This window comes from Lutra lutra, chromosome 5 (assembly GCF_902655055.1).
Source record: "Lutra lutra chromosome 5, mLutLut1.2, whole genome shotgun sequence".
NCBI classification, from domain to species: domain Eukaryota; kingdom Metazoa; phylum Chordata; class Mammalia; order Carnivora; family Mustelidae; genus Lutra; species Lutra lutra.
This window is the reverse complement of record NC_062282.1, coordinates 71,815,871-71,831,379: the sequence shown is the minus strand read 5'-3', so window position 1 is coordinate 71,831,379 and position 15,509 is coordinate 71,815,871. Positions and strand designations below refer to the sequence as shown.

Genomic DNA, 15,509 nt, shown 5'->3' with positions numbered 1-15,509 from the left:
TTCTCCTTGTGCTTACCAATGGTTTCTAAAATGTTCATAATATACCCAAATTACTCTTTTTTAAAAAATGCGGTAAAATATACACACATAAAATTTACCATTTTACCATTTTAACCATTTTTTTAAAAGTTTTATTTATGGGGCGCCTGAGTTGCTCAGTCAGTTAAGTGTCTGCCTTCAGCTCAGGTCATGATCTCAGGGTCCCGTGATCAAGCTGATTGTCAAACTGATGGTTGTCAGGCTCCTTGCTCAGTGGGGAGCCTGCTTGTCCCTCTCTCTTTGCCCCTTCCCTGGTTCGTTTGCTCTCTCACAAATAAATAAATAAAATCTTTAAGAAGAAATACACACATACATAAAAAGTTTTATTTATTTAAATAATCTCCACACCCATAGTGGTGCTAGAACTCATAACCCCGGGATCAAGAGTCACACGCTCCTCCAACTGAGCCAGCCAGGTGCCCCATTTCAACCATTGTTAAGTGTGCAATTTAATGGTGATAAGCACATTCACCTTGTCATGCAGCCACCACTACCATCCAGCTCCAAAATTTTTTTGTCGTCCTCAACATAAACACCAAACTCATTAAACTAATTCCCTCTTCTCCTCACCAGCAGCTACTGACTCCCATCATTTTACTTTCTATTTCTATGCATTTGACTACTTTAGCTACCTCATATAAATGAGGGACAATACAATATTTGTCCTTTTGTGTCTGGCTTATTTCATTTCTTAGCATAATATCTTCAAGGTTCATCCGCGCCAGATGAACCCATGTGGGAGAGTTTCATTCCTTTTTAAGACTGAATAATATACCATTTTGTGGATATGCTACATTTTGTTTATCCATTAATCTGTCCATGGACATTTGGATTGTTTTTACTTTTTGGTATTGTGAATAATGCTTATATGAAAACAAGTATAAAAACACCTCTGAGTTTGGGGCACCTGGGTGGCTCAGTGGGTTAAAGCCTCTGCCTTCGGCTCGGGTCATGGTCCCAGGGTCCTGGGATCGAGCCCTGCGTCGGGTTCTCTGCTCAGCGGGGAGCCTGCTTCCTCCTCTCTTTCTGCCTGCTTCTCTGCCTACTTGTGATCTCCGTCTGTCAAGTAAATAAATAAAATCTTAAAAAAAAAAAAACACCTCTGAGTTCTTGCTTTCAATTTTTTGGGTATATATCTAAAATTGGAATTGCTGGATCATAGGTAATTCTGTTCAATTTTTTTTTCTGTCAAATATTCATCATGTAATAACTTTTAATGAACATTAGTTTTGAACTGAGAAATTACACCAATATCACTCAAGTACTGATCAATTACAGCAGTTTCTCAACCCTTTTGAGAGAAAGAAAATCGTGTCTAAGAAAAGAAAAACATCACTATACACATTATTTACACACACACAACTGTATAAACTCATTATTTAGGGAAAAATTTTCTAACTGAATTATGGTTAACTGAAAAAAATAACATTTTCAAAATGCTTTAGCAAATTGCTATCATCACTAAAACAAGTCAGGTGATTTTATTTAAGATAGAAGCATGACGGCAGAATAGATGTTAAATATTGAAATAGAAGCAGATAAATTTGCGGTGTCTGAAAATTATTGATTAGAGATCATAACAATAGATCTAGGAAGTTCAGAATTTCCTAGACAGGCTAAGTTAATTCAAAGAAATGGACATGCCGACACTCTGAAAAATTCACCAATTCTGAGAGCAGGAATCAGGAATTATTTCTACCTTTTCTCCTGGTTTCTTATATTCTGCACCATTTTCTTGGTATTACCTTATAAGTTGTCATAGTTGAATAATAGCATGGATTTCTTTGTAACTTTCATTTAAAGAGCTCTTTCTATGTCACAGGCACTATTCTCAGAATGTTTAGTATTTAGCATGTCTGTCTACGCTTGCTGCCTCCTTTTTCTGTTTAATCTTTTAAAAAGGTTTTATTTATTTATTTGAGAGAGAGAGAGAAACAGTGAGTGAGAGAGCACAGGCAGGGGGAGAGGGAAAAGCAGGCTCATCACTGAGCAGGGAGCCTGATGTGGGACTTGATCTCAGGACCCTGGGATCATGACCTGAGCTGAAGGCAGATACTTAACCAGTGAAGCCACGCTTTACCTGACACCCCTCTATGTTTAATTTTTTTCAGGAAATACCATACAATTTTCTACAGCAACTACACCATTTTACATTCCCACCAGCAATGCACTGTGTTCTAATTTCTCCACATTCTTGCCCCTACTTGTTATTTTCTATTTTTTTGATAATAGCCATCCTAAAGGGTATGACGTCATATTTCATTATGGTTTTGATTTGCATTTCCCTAATCCAAATTACTTATTTTTAATCCAATTCTGTCTAAATCAAATCCTGAATCAAAGCCCTTGTCCTTTATTTCTTAATAATATGGAACTTTCTCCCTTACTTCTCTCATCTATACTTATTCTTTGCATAATTTTATTCTTGTAAATTGTGTAAAATGCACATAGCATAAATTTTACCATCTTAACCATTTGTAAGTGTACTGTTCAGTATTCTTAAGTAAATTCACATTGTCATGACCGAATCCAAATTACTTTCATCATGATAAAAAGAGATAAAAGTCTATTAAAATAAAAAATAAAAGGAAGCAAGCAAGCAAAGATTCTCAGCCCACAAAGATGTTCACACACATTAGCTCGGTCTTGGCAAGAGTTACATTCATCTACTAAGCACCTCCGATGAGTGCTCTGGGCTCTATGCTGGGTGGGGAACTCAGGGGAGCACGATCTGGGTTCTGCTCTTGGATTTCATCCTCTGTGCAGAGCAGTTATAACCAAGACTGTTCTGGGCCAAAAGGGCCACCCTGTTGGGTGATGCAGTGTTGGGAAGGTGGTACAGATGTGGTGACATGTGGGCTGAGCCTCGAAGGACACGTGGACATTTGCAGGTGCTCACGTGCAGAAAGGACATGGGCCATGCTATCGGGCTATGGCAGAGCTTATCCCCACCGCCATTCCATGAGCTCTTGCTAATAATTAATGTCTGTCTTCCCTCCTCAGCTAGAAGCCTCATGAGAGCAGACCCAGGGGGACTTGTATGTGAAGCCCAGCACAGGCAGGGGTCAAATGAATACCATGAATAAGTCCTGAGGAGGAGGAGGAGAGAGGAGCTCTCTCTTTCCGGAGTCTTGGCTGGGAGAGGCAGACAGCATGGCTGGACTGTGTGGGGAAGTGGGGAGGGAAGCATGACACAGACAGTTTGGCAGGAGCACATCAAATGCCGCACCATCGCAGCCAGTGGATGAGTGCGTGAAGACCCAGGTTTGAGAGAACTGAAGGGTAAGATTGCTGGGAGCGGGCTCTGGTGAAAGGGGAGAGGCTGGGATTGCACATTCAGGGGAAGGAGAGGGGGTTTCTCTTTTTATGAGACTCAGATGGCTAAAGACAGAACATGTTGGTTGTTGGCAGGGATATGAAGCAACCGGAACGCTCGCGCACTGCCACAGAGAGGCTTCTATCCGTTACCATGCCAGGCTGCAGGCTGCACCCTGGTCACTGGGCGATGCGGACTACCGTTTGTGCCAATCAAGAGAACACCGACGTCTGTACTTAGACCACGAGACACAAAAAGTTCTGTGTCCAGAGCAATTTCCAAGATAGGCCTGAATCCACACAATGCGGCACAACAGGGAGTCCAGAGCTGATTCTGTGCTCACGGGTCTTCCATATGTCAACTTTGCCCAAGTGCCTCCATCTCATGTCACACCGCTGGAGGGACTTCGGTCAACGGAAGGTGGACTGTGCTCTTTTCAAAGAGCGTGTGGAAGGGCACTGGCGAGGCTGTCACCCTACTTCCTGAGCTCTGGACACCATGGTGAATTCCATCAGGGTGTTGGGATCCCCTTTGCCTAAGGGGCCTTTCTGCACACCGATCCTAGTACCGTGCTGGAGGTCTCATCCAGACTCACTGCAGAGAGCTCCTCACCCACCAGACGTGGGGCACGTGTGCCAGCAGGGAACCACAAAGGGTAGCTCTGCTTGACACCTGCACAGCTCTTGTCTGAGGGAAGGAAAATGCTGACTTGGTGTATGGTCCGTATTTTTATTGCATCTTCTTTTCAAGTTTGAGGTTGTTGTCATTGAGTTACCACATGCCATTCTACCCACTGTTGGGGAGCAGAGATAGGTGCTCAGCAGTCCCCGGGGACAGAGTGCAGTCCAGAGTGGGGATGTGATGAGCCAGATGACACAGCATTGCAGTACAAAGCAGCATGCAACCAGAAGCCCCACTGTCTCCCTGTGCTGCACAAGCTCAGCAGGGTGAGGGGCTCATAGGGTGGGGTAGCCAGGGAAGGTCCTGGAACAGGGCCCCAACAGTGAGGAGCAGAGGACAAAGGAGATATTACAGGTGAGAGAAACAACAACAGGGACCTCTGTGCAAAAGTGCAGAACTCAAGACCTGGCCAGTCTTGGACCCACGTGGGAGAGCCTCACTAGCTGCCCTTTCACCCAGGACAAAGGCCACACACAGATGGCAGGCCTCCCTCAGCCCCACCCAGGCCCTTGTAACACATGTTTCACTGTCCCCGGCTGACCACAACCCCCACACGAGCTGTGTCCTGTTCGTGTTGGCCCAGAAACTGGGAAGTACCTGGCTCATGGCCCCTCCACTTCCTCCACATGATTGCCTGGGGCTCTGGGGGGATCAGTAAGGGATCATTTTTGTGGTCAGGAAATGTCTGTGGCAGCTGTGGACACCACAGGCCCTCTCTGGGTCCTTCTGAAGTGGAGGCTACATTCCCAGAGAGTTGCAACTGCCTGAACTCCAGCTCCAATCACTTGCTTCTTCTAGGTAGGCCCATCTTGGTGGGGGCAGAGGGTGTAAAGGTCACCGTTCCCTAAGTTCATGAAGTTCCCTCAGATCCAAAATACTCTGAGTTCAAGGGCAGGACGTCGAGAAACAGAGCAGCAGATACTCACTTGTGGTTTAGTTCAATGGTTTTCAACCTTGGCTGCACACAACAACCACCTAAGGAGCTTCTTAAAAATACTGATGTCCAAATACTTCAACAGACACTTTGCAAAGAGGGAATCTAAATGGCTAATAAACATAAGAAAAGGTGCTCAGCTGTATTAGTCATCAGGGAAATGCAAATGAAAACCACACTGCGATAATACACACCCACCAGAAGGGCCAACATGAAAAAGATACAAAATACCAATTGCTGGCAAATATATGAAGCAACCGGCACTCTCACACATTGCTGGAGGGGTGCAGATGGGTACGGCCATTTTGGAAAATCATTTGGCATAAGGTAGGAAAGTTGAACGCATTCATATCCATACCTGCCTTAGCAATGCCACTTCTGAGTAGGCACCCAAGGGACATGCATAAAAATGTGCTCCAAAAGACACCACTGGAATGCTCATCGGGGTAGTAGTCCTAACCCCAAACCCCAAACAACAATCCAAATACCCAAATACCCAGCAACAGTGGTATCCATATGGCAGAATTCTCTATAGCAATGAGAACAAACAGACTACAGCAACTATCAGCCACAGCTTGCATGAATCTCACACACACAGTGTTGAGTGGAAGAATACAGACAAAACCCCAAATACCATATGATTCCCTTTATATAACACAAAGCTTGAAAACAGGCAAGACTCATTTCTACCGTTAGAAGTGAGAATGGTGGTTACCTTTTGGAGCACCAGGGGACGTTGGTGATGCTCTGCTTCTTGACCTGGACGCCAGTTACTTCGGCTAACTGAGTTCACTGAGTGAAAATTCACTGAGATTTACACCTTGGGTTTGTTGTGGTGGTACTGATACATGTTTGTGATCCTTCAACACACACTTAGATTTCTTTTTTTTTTTTTTTTAACCCAGATCAATTCAGTTGGTATCTTTGGAGTGAGAGTGAGGTCCAGGCATCAATATTTTTAAAATATCCTTGGTGACTGCAATGCTCCGCCAGGATTGAAAGCCACTGGTTTAATTTCTTGGGAGAAGGAGATCCGCTCAGGGGCTTCATGTGGTCCTGACCGAAGGCACTTCACAGCTGGGGTGCGACACTGGGTTGGGAAGAGGTCCATCTTGGCTGAGGTGAGCAAGCCTCGTGCATGGGCAGAGGAAGTACAGCCACACGCTGTTGCAATGTGTTTCTTCCCTGGCAGTGTCTGATGAAAGCTGGTTGCATCAGTCTGTCATGGTGTGTGTGGCAGCGAGGTGGACCCTGGCCCCACCCCAGAGAGGTGGCTGGTCACACAGCTGCTGCAGCGCCATTTACAGAGATGAAGGAGCTAGGCTTGCCCAGGATATTACCCAGACCAGAGGCACTGCTGAGGATGTGATGTTGGGGAGGGGGCAGTGTTGGCCCCATGGATGTCTGTGTTTGTGGCTAACCGTCAACTCTGGGTTCCAGAGGATACCTAAACTCCCTGGTCTCTGGGTCCAGATTAGGAACTTGCAACATCTTGCTGAGGACTGCAGCAGGCTGGGTTCAAGTGCCCAGGCTGAGAATGTTCCTTCCTCTCCTTGTGGTTAGAGGCAACCATCCCAGCAATGGCCACCTCTGGCATACTCTCGTCCACAATGGGCAGCTTGGACAGGAAAAGACAAGATACGGGCTTACAGCCTACATAGGAGCTCTGTCCTCCTGGGCTTCATCCCCCATGTGCACAGACTATGAACCTTCTGCTGTGGGAAGGACTCTGCTTCTCTCAGAAGCTTCCCCCAGCCCTCCGGGGCCCTCCACCATCCAGCCACAGGCTGCCCCTTATGTCCATGTTCCTACATGTCTGCCTCACGGCATCATGTCTGCAGAATAGGAGTGAACAGGAAGGGGCCTGGGGCCTCTTGCAGCTCTGCTGGGTGGGACACTGGGCGGTGGGGTGGGGTGGGGGGGGCGGCTTGGCTGAGCTTCCTTGGCCAAGGGACACAGAGTGGCGTGGGCTGGAAGAGGACAAGCTAAACTGATAAAGGCTACATCACTGGAAGGTAGCCAGATTAGAAACAAATCTGTCTTCAACTGTCTAGTCTCCATTCCCCAAATTAAAAAAGAAATCCGTGGAAGTGAAAGAAGCATGAATAAGGAAGCTGGGGAGTAAAGACAGGAGTGTCTCTCCACTGAAGCTGTCACTCCCCATTTATCTGGCTTTTGTCTCCCGCCCTGGGAAATGGGGGTGATGCCCCAGGTCTTTCCTCCCTGCCCAGGAGGGTTGAGGGTTTATGGCTCTGCCGGAGTAACCCGTGGGACACTGTGCCCAGGGCTGTGCCTGTGCTGTCCCTGGCTGGGGCCTCCCTGCCCATGTGCCATCTCACCTCCCTCATCTGTGAAACACCATGCAGCCAGCCCTGCCAGCCAGGGAGCCACTACCCCTTCCTGTCATCACCTTTACAAAGCACTGATGAAATGTTTCCTCTTTGTGCTTCAGGAAATGGGTGGCCAAGAAGAGTACTTGATTCTACTTTTTCCCTAGAGGTATGTGTGCTTCAGTGGACTGTACAAATCCAACCAAAAACTGAGGCCTGACCTGCCCAGGAGATGGAGGAGGCAAGAGAATCCAGAGAGCGTTCTAGCAGGGGAGTCGTGCAGGCTGACCCGGAGGTAGCTGAAGGACAGGTGAGCTCCGGGTGCTCCTCCTGGGTATGAGATGTGACTGGGGCCTAGGCTGTGGGCCTGTCTGGGCTCCAAGTCATCCTCATCCAGGGAACAAGCACACGTTATTCCTCAGAATAGGATCCTCAAAAGCATCAAGGAGGCCACTGAGCTGGAAACACACAAGCTTAGTGGGTCTCACCTAAGGTACTCCTCATGTCAGATATAGGGGAATCCAACCCAGACATGGCCTGGATGTCCCCCAAACCTACACTTCACCTTAGAGACCCAACAAGGATCTGTTGTTCAGGAAGATATTTCTTCATTTTCTGAAACTGTTGATGTTTTCCAGTCGGCCATATAATTTCTGAAAGTCATCATATACTCTCTCTCTCCTGGTTTCCTTTTATTGACAGGCTTATTTTCCTCCTCAAAACACTTTAGTGAGTCATATTCCCCCATACGGAGAAGTCACTAATCCAATACCTTCTATCGTGCATCATAGTTAAAAACTCGAAAGTGAATTTTTAAAAGTCCCTGTGTAGTCCTGAGATGTCACAAAGCTCATACAAAGAACTGGGAGGATCTCTCTCGGGGACTATTCTTGCTTTAGATGCAAATGAGAAAAAGTTTCTGTATCGTCAGAGTCCCAGTGGGAAACAGATGCGCACTGCCCAGGTAACCGAGGAGAGCTTGTACACATCCACGGTGAGCAGGACTAAGGAGGACAATGGGAAGAGAAGCCCCCTAGAGCCAGCTACAGTGAGGGAGCTGTTACCTCCAACCTGAAGGGAGAGGTTAGTGGAACCTACACAGGGCTAGAGGAGAAGGCTGCTGTAGGCGTTGTGGCTTTAAAGTGAAGAATCCAGATCCTCCTGACCCGAGGCATAACAAGGGAGGTAACTGGGGGGATAAAGGACCCTGAAGCACCCCACCATTATTCTCCAAGCCCCCGCAGGGGTCTTCAGTTGGCCAAATCCAACTGGAAGCAAGTACCATGGAGCCAGATTGAGGCAATCCACAAAAGTTGAATGCAGGAAGGAGTGAGGAAGGGTAGGCAGGAAATAGGTAGGAGTAGGGCCATGGCAGGGACACCATGAACAGCCATCTGGTTTAGTCACTCTGGAGGAGTAGATTGAAAGTTCATGTGCTGGGCGCCTGGGTGGCTCAATCAGTTAAGCCACTGCCTTTGGCTTGGGTCATCATCCCAGAGTCCCAGGATCGAATCCCATATCGGGCTTCCCCTGCTCTGCAAGGAGCCTGCTTCTGCCTGCCACTCCCCCTGCTTGTGCACTCTCTCTCTCTCTCTGGCTGTCAAATAAATAAATAAAATCTTAAAAAAAAAAAAAAAGAAGAAGAAGAAAAGAAAGTTCATGTGCTATAATGTGGCACCCTCACCACAAATGAATGGGATGAGAGGCAGTCCAAGACAGAGATGACCATGAAAAAAGGCTGAAGGGATTTTAGCACAGTGATCCCAGTCCCCATCATGCAGGGCCAAATTGCTCTACTTAGCTTCATAATTCCAAGGTAAACATGAACATTCATAAAGATGACTCTGAATTAACAGCAAAGAGTTAAATGTGGTCACTGCATTGGAATTGTTGAGTCACTATATTGTACACCTGAAACTAATATTACACTGTATGTTAACTGACTGGGATTTAAATAAAAACTTAAAAAATAAATGAAAATAAAAAAAGAAGAAAGAAAATGGTATCCACCTTCAAGTGCAAAGGGAATGGTAAAGAAGACATGGGTGGATGAGATTGGAGGAGCCTCCAGGAAGAGAGAAAGCAGAGGGAGGAATGAGGGCTGGCCTGGAGGAAGCTAGTCTCCTAGGGCCCACGGACAGGGCTGCTGACAGGAGGCCAGCCCCTTCACCCCCAGAACCCTGGATGAGCTCAGACCTCAGGGAAATTAGCCATGATGATGGTGGGAGTCAGGTAGGCATAGGAGTCAGTAAAGGGACGAGGTAAATCCTTCTCGATCCTACTCCACGCTCTGCCTCATGGAGCAGGAGACGAAAGATTCTGAACATGAGAAATGGAGGCAGAGGAGATGGCAGATGAGCACAAGGATGCAAATGGTGACGAGGACAAAGTCTGAAGACTGCACAGTGAGCTTCAAGGTCTCCACGCCTCACATCTCACCCTGCCCCAGGCATATAGCACCCTGTTCTGGAGTGGGGTGAATTTAAAACATAGCTGCAAATTTTTTCAACACATCTTCCATTGAGAAGTGGGTATCAGTCCCTTCCCCTGAATCGGGGGGGGGGGGGGGGGGGGCTTGTGACTGCAGTAGTAAGTGAAGCCATGTGACTTCCAAGACCAGGCCATAAAAGGCCATGCAGTCCCCACATTGCTTGCTGGAGCATTCACACAAGAGCTCAGAGCTACCATGTATGAGATCTAGCTACTAGGCTGGATGTTAGAGATGCCATGTGCAGCCTCTCTGGTCACCAGTCGCAGCTGAGCCCAGGCTTCTTGCTATCCCTGCCAAGTGGAGAACCATCTGGAAAGTGGATCCTTCAGCTCCAGCTGTTCCAAATCCCAGTGACTCAAGCCTTTGGTCATTTCAGTCACCCCAACCTGGGCTCCAGACATTGTGGAGCTATGCCTTTTCTGAATTCCTGACTTGTAGAAGAATAAAATGGCTGTTGTTTATGCTGCTAAGTTCTGGAGTGGCTTGTTATGCAGTCATAAGTAATGGGAACAAGAGTCAGAATGCTTCTCTGGAGAAGTGGAATGGCTTAAGTAGTGGTTCTCAGTGGGGGTGATCTTGCCTCCCAGGGGACATTTGGCAATGTTTATAGACATTTTTTGTTATCACAAGTATAGAAAAGGCATCTGGGGGTTCAGTGATACTGCTAAGCATTCTGTAGTGCACAAGAGCCCCTGACAACAAGGAATTATTTGTACTAAAATATCAATAGCTCCCAGGTTCAGAAACCTAGCTCTAGAGAACAGAAGCTGACATTTAGAGGCTTGTTAATGAAAAGACCAGCTTGCTCCCTATAGCAAATCCCCAGCTGATATGTTGTCCCCAAACATACAGTTTAATTCAGGTTTTTATTGCTCCATTAGTAAGTATCAACAGACAGCCAGGACATCTGACATTTGAGGAATACCTCCATCATGAAAGAGAGAAAACAAACATGCAAAAGGCAGCTAGGTAGAAACAAAGATAATAACGAGAATAGAAGAAAATCAAAACAAAACAAATAGAAGGAAAATAAACAATGCCTTCATAGAGGTAAGAGATCAAGAGTATATCCATAAAACAAGAATGTGATTATGAAAAAAGGCACAGAAGACAAGAATGAATAACTGTATATTAAAAATATGAAAGCCGAAATTAAAACATCAGCAGCAAGGTTGGAGGATAAAGTCAAGTAAAGTTGCCCAAGAAAGGAGATCCAAGGGCAAAGGGCAGGGAAATAGAGAAAATACAAGAAAATCAGAAGAGTAAATCCAGTAGGTCCAACAGGTAAAATAGAAGGGAGAAAATTATCAAAGATACAAGACTTTTCCCCCACACAACACACTACTTAGCTCAGCAGTGAAGAATACCTCTACATTCACTACTGAGTTAAACAAAAATCATGTTATATTCTTACTGGAAGATGGGGGAGAACTGGAAATGACTTTGTAGGAAGCTCAATTCTTATCTCCCACAAGTCAACAGGTGTCTAAAATTGGTAAATCAAGAAATAACAGTATAAGCAGAAATAGAAACTAACGAAAGAGTTGAAAGAGGCTATCTCTAGAGAGAGCAGGACTGAGGAAGCTAAGGGAGAAGGTTTTTATTCCCAGCCTCTCTGTACTGTTGATACAGAAACCATATGCCTGCATTATTTTGATCAACGTGATAAAACAGAAATTAATTAAAAATGAGTACAATGAAAAATTGCAATGCAATGGGATTAAGTTTGATTATTTGGAGAAGTCACTTGCGTGGATGAGCCATGCCCCGAGAATGCTGAATAAATTGGCACCTCCTTAACGTGGAAGAGTTTCTCCCAATCTCACTGGCCAGTGAAGGCAGTTGGCACGTGGGGGAGAGGGTGGGAGCCCACACAGCAACCTGGAGCGGTCACCAGTCACTGGCTCCCCTTCCCAGCAGGTTGTATTGACTGGGGAGACCCTGCTCTTGAGTGTGGATCTGGCCAGGGAGCCAAAGAAGAGAGGAGCTAGTCATTCTTTGAGGAACTGAGGAACTCCCTAGGACTTCCTGCCTCTCCTGCTCTGGGCCTGGACAAGATGCTGGGTTTCTGAAGGCCCAGGGCCTCTCCGCTGATGTGCTCTGCTGCTGGAGCTGGTTGAACACACTTATCGCCATCTCATGGGACAGATGGGCCTTGAGTCACCGTATCTCCTGCCAGGAGAGCCCCAGGAGCTCCCCAGGAGGGGCCAGAGTGGGGAACATGCCTGTAGCAGCTTGAGCCTTACCTCTGAAGTCCATCTCCTTGGGCACCAGCCCTCAGGCCCAACAGTCCTTCCAGTTCTTTCCTTTACCCACTGCCCTTCTTCCTCCCCCTCCCTCCTACCTCTACTCACCCAGGCTGCACAGCTGGCTTGCCTGCCAAATGCATGGCAGGTTTTTTTTCTTTTAACCTTTTCAATTGTTACTTCCTTTTAAAAATTACACCATCATTAAATAAGTAACATTTATTCCATGCACAAAAATAAGAAAGATTTGAAAATCACTCAATATTTTACCAGGCAAATAAAACCACTACTTGACTATGAATTTCCAGAACGTTTCCAGGCTTATACACAAGTAAAAATACTACTGGTTCACACCTCATCTGGGTGCCCACCTGCTGAGCACTCAACACAGGCTGGAATCTGTGCCCAGGCCTTTAGATGTGTTAATCCCACCCAATTCTTACAACTCTGCAAGACCTGTGTTATTATGCCCATTCTACTGGAAAGAAGTAGAAGCTTAGGGAGATCAAATCACCTGCCTGAGCTCTCACATGGGTTAAAAGAGACTGACCTGGATTTCAGCCCTCCAGCCTGTTTCCCAAGCCACTCGCTTTGCATGTTTGCTGAGTTTTTTACATTTCCTTTTGTTTGTTTGTTTGTTCCTTAACTTAGCAATATATGCAAACATCTTTCTTGCCATTAACTACACACCTAGGCCTTCCTACTGTGTGACATGCCCTTGTGTGGATGTGCCAGATTTTAAAGGACCAATTCCTTTTTCTTGGGCTTTCCAATTCTTTTCCTTTCTTTTCTCTTTCCTTCCTTCCTCTCTCTCACTCTTTCTTATAAAAACAACGCAGTGACAAATTATCTTTGTACACACATCTTTGCATAACTGTGATTATTTTCCTAGGATAAATTCCAGAAAGTGGAATCGCTTGGTCCAATGCTGGACACATTTTTAACACTATGTACATTGGTACACAATTCCCCACAGCCATTATTTACTGAGTGTTTTCACTCTTTAAAATTTGGACTGTGGTTTAACCCAGAATCAGAGAATCCCTATGCAGGAAGCATCCTATATTTCTCTACATCTACATCCAAACCATCCTTGCTTAAAAAAAAAAAAAAAGAAAGAAAGAAAGAATGCCCAGGACACCCTGACTTCAGCAGGCCTGGAGGAAAAGCAAGGGGTGAAAGACAGAGGCCTGGAGGGAGGCCGGGGAGGCAGAGCAGGAGAGCCAGGCTATGGGCACAGCCGACTAGCTTGGGGGAGGTTGCCCTGTCTTCCCAAGGGGAGCACAATCTTCTTGGGTCTGAGACCTTGCAGCCACCGCTGATGATCTACTGTTAAATACTGCGCTGTCCTCACTGTCCCAGCACCCACACTCTATCCAGGAAGTCAAGATGAGTCCTCTGGACCTTCACTTCATCTAGCTGCCAACACTTCCAACATCCTGGTCTTCCTTGAATACCTTCCAAGGCCTTGTAAGTTTGGAAGTCCCAAACTAGACACAGTCTTATTATTCTCTTACCTTGTTGTGGTCTTCCTCCAAAAGGCTACAAACTCTGGCACCTAGAGAAGAAAAGAAAAGTAAGTGATTGAGACAGAGTCCTGAGGGCAGGCCTTGGGGCAAAAAAAGGCCTGGATGGAAGAGAACTGGGATCCCTTTCATCTGGTGACTCTTTAGAAGCCACCAAGGTGTGAGCTGGCTGCATGCTGGCCCACATCAGACTTCCACACATGGACATTCTCCACTGGGGGCATTTCTTTCTCACTCAGTCTCTCGATGCTCCTATGCTGGCAGGAACTCCAGGGCTCTTTCCACCATGTCTCAAGGCCTTTTATTTTTTATTTTTTAAAAACATTTTATTTATTTATTTGACAGACAGAGATCACAAGTAGGCAGAGAGGCAGGCAGAGAGAGAGGAAGAGAAGCAGGCTCCCTGCTGAGCAGAGAGCCCAATGCGGGGCTCCATCCCAGGACCCTGGGATCATGACATGAGCTGAAGGCAGAGACTTTAACCCACTGAGCCACCCAGAGGCCCCTCAAGGCCTTTTATAAACAGAAAGTCATCCTTTCATGTATTTTGAGTCATAGAGCCATTCATCAGGCATTTACTGAGCACCAGCTATATGCCAGGCCCTGTCCTCAGGCTCTGGAGATACAGCAGTAGACAAAAGAGACAAATACCCTGCCTTCATGGAGCTTGCATTCTATGAGGCACGACCAACAACCGGAGAAGGAAATAAAATACAGTATATAGTAGTCAGAAGAGGAACGTGTTCTGGAGGGAAAAGCAAACAGGAGAAAGTCAAGGGAGTATTGGAGCAGGTGGGCAGGAGTACTGAAACTCTAAATAGTATGGCCAGGGAAAGTGAATTATGAATAAAGACCTGAAACCTGACATTTAATGGGGAAGAAGCTTTCCAGGTGGAGGGAACATAACAGCATGTACAAAGGCCCAGAGGTGAGAGGCTATTTGACATGGTAAAGATCATTGGGGAGGGTGGTGTGGCCAGAGCAGGGTGAGTGAAGGGGAGGTAAGATAGGGGATCAGAGAGGCAGTGAGGATCTGAACATGCAGGGCACAAAAAGAAGGCCCTTGGATGAACTTGAGCTTTGACTCAGATGGGAGCCACGGGAGAGTTTTACACAGAAAAGTGACATGATGTGACTCACATCTTAACAATATCACTCTGAGGGCGCCTGGGTGGCTCAGTTGGTTAAGCATCTGTCACTCTTGATTTCGGCTCAGGTCATGATTTCAGGGTCATGAGATCACCCTTGCACTGGGCTCCACACTGGGCACGCAGCCTGCTTAAGATTCTCTCTCCCTCTCCTCCTCCACCCACTTCTTAAAAACAAAACAAAACAAAACAAAACAAAACAAAAGCCCCCCCTCTCCATATCACTCAGGACACTATGTTGAGAATAAATTGGGGAGCACAGGTAGAACCAGTTAGGAGGCTACTACAGAAATTCTGGCAAGAGTTGACGGTGGCTTGGACTACAGAGGCAGCATGGAGGTACAGATATATGGTCAGATTCTAGAAAGGAGAGCCAACAGGATCACCGATGGATTAGAGGTGGGTTTGAAATAAAGAATTCCAACAGGACTCTGAGACTTTTGCCTCAAGCAAATAGAATTAGAACTCGAATTGCTACTATCTGGCTTGCATTGTGCTGGTGGATCCTGTTGGAGAGGGGAGATTAAGAAACTCAGTTTTAGAGATGTTAAGTAGGAGATGCCTTTTAGAGACTCATATGGAGAGGTATGTAGGCGGGTAGATGTGCGAATTCAGGGGAGAGGTCTAGACTAGCCATGAAGATTTGCAAGTGCTCAGAGTGTGGCTCTTTAAAGCAGTGACACAGGATAAGGCCACCAAGGGGATAACTGTCAACAGGGAAACTGTCTAAGGACTGAGGGACAGTAAAGGAGACTGAGAAGGAGTACAATAGGAGGAAAACCAGGAGAAAGGGGTTTG

The 15,509-nt window shown here is 46.2% G+C and overlaps 1 protein-coding gene across 2 annotated transcripts in view; it reads right to left on the bottom strand.

Annotated features, from left to right (window-relative positions):
* RAD50 (RAD50 double strand break repair protein) overlaps positions 1–15,509 on the bottom strand; it is a 231,606-nt gene that overhangs the window by 174,657 nt on the left and 41,440 nt on the right. For both annotated transcript variants that reach the window (XM_047729119.1, XM_047729120.1), the window contains exon 3: positions 13,555–13,595. The gene's annotated coding sequence lies outside the window, so the exon portion shown is untranslated. The remainder of the gene's footprint in view (positions 1–13,554; positions 13,596–15,509) is intronic.